Raw genomic sequence first — 1,993 nt, 5'->3', positions numbered from 1 at the left:
TGGGTTGTGTAGTTACCTTGCCATGATGTAACTCCAAAGGTGGGCAAGAAATAAAAAATAATTGCTCCATTGATTAGAAATTGATAATTCAAAATATGCTCCTCATTGACTTACATTGTATGGTAAAACAGCTCTCAAAGTCACTCTTTTAGCACGTAAACGAACGCAAACTAAGTTTATTCAGACAATATAGAACATCACCAAACCCAGTACTGTTTTTTTTTTAAATAAAAATGTCAACTTCCTGTTGATTTTGCCATTTTTAATAAGTAGAAAACCTGGACTGGATCCGCGGATCCGGATCCAGATCTTCAAATAGTAAAATCAACAGGAAGTTGATATTTTTATTTAAAAAAAAAACAGTACTGGGTTTGGTGATGTTCTATATTGTCTGAATCAACTATGTTTGGGTTCATTTACGTGCTAAAAGAGTGACTGTGAGAGCTGTTTTACCATACAATGTAAGTCAATGAGGAGCATATTTTGAATGATCAATTTCTAATCAATGGAGCAATTATTTTTGATTTCTTGCCCACCTTTGGAGTTACATCATGGCAAGGTAAATACACAACCCAAACCTCTACCAAAGTGGTCTTACCCTTTAAATACAAATACATTGGACATAAAAAAGACAATAGAATGTTAATACTAGTCATTAAGCTACTAATATAGACTGAAGTCATTAAAGCGGGTCATGTTTGCATGTATAGGAATCATAACAGCTGAAATCAATAATATATCACTATTCTGATATTAACCTGTGGGCCGCATTAAGTGAAGGCGGGGGCTGCATTTGGCCCCCGGGGCCACCAGTTGCCCATGTATGGTGTAATATAGCGCCACCTACTGTTCTTTGCATTGTGGTGTGTTGAAGAGGCAGATGTCACGTGACCCTAATCACAGTAACATTGAAACACCTGTTGGCTTTAAGCATGTCATAACAAACAGAGGTACAGAGGTGAACGGAGCTCTTTCAACCTAAAAATAAGTGTCTATAAAACAGTGGCGTCAGTTCAGCAGAAACTAAGGCATGGCAAGGTTAGGGTTGCCAACTCCCAGAGATTAAAATAAGGGGCACCTATCCTGGGGGCGCGGGCGGAATTTATTTAGGGGGTCAAACCCCCCCCCCAAAATCCCCGAAATGCATAGCAAAGTCTGCATTATACCTTTAACACAATACAAACACAATGGTCTTACACCTGCATTAGGGTACTATTCATGATTTATTTTTTATTTTTTTTCATATAATTTTTCTTTTCTTTTTTGGAGCCAAACATAAATACGGATAAAAAGAACGTAACAACTCCTGGATATTCTAGGCAGAAGGCGCACGCGGTAAGTCACCTGTTATTTAGTTTGTCTGTACGAGTTATTGTCATTGCATCGTGTGTTATGTGTGTGATTATGCTACTTGAACATGGACATGTTATTATTCATATGGACAATTCATGGACATTTAAAAAGATGACAGCAAATGGCTGCCTATGCAGCAGAGTGGTTCACAACCTCAGCCTGATGGCCTGAATGTCTAACACAGAGGTGATGCAACTTTGATGATATAGAGGGACACTATATTTACACACTCACTCCAGAGGAACACATTAGACATTACATATACTGTCCGGCAGACACCTCTTATCTCTGTATTTTAACTTTTTTTCGTAAATTAATGCTGTACTTCGCCATTGTATGTCACACAAAAGTAGCAAAAATAGCTGATCTACAAGCTCAAAATGCGTTTTGTTGTAGATCTGCTATTCTTGCTGTTTTTGAATTGGAATCCTGAAATGTAACATTTTCATTTAATTTCAAATGCATTTAGTTATACTTATGTTAACTTTATGAACTTAAATACAAATACATTGGACATAAAAAAGACAATAGAATGTTAATACTAGTCATTAAGCTACTAATATAGACTGAAGTAATTAAAGCGAGTCATGTTTGCATGTTTGTAATTGTAACAGCTGAAATCAATAATATATCACTATTC

The sequence above is a fragment of the Gymnoscopelus braueri genome (genome assembly GCF_963280865.1).
Source record: "Gymnoscopelus braueri genome assembly, contig: SCAFFOLD_159, whole genome shotgun sequence".
Classification (NCBI taxonomy): domain Eukaryota; kingdom Metazoa; phylum Chordata; class Actinopteri; order Myctophiformes; family Myctophidae; genus Gymnoscopelus; species Gymnoscopelus braueri.
The sequence above is the reverse complement of the archived record's forward strand: the minus strand, read 5'-3'. Positions refer to the sequence as shown.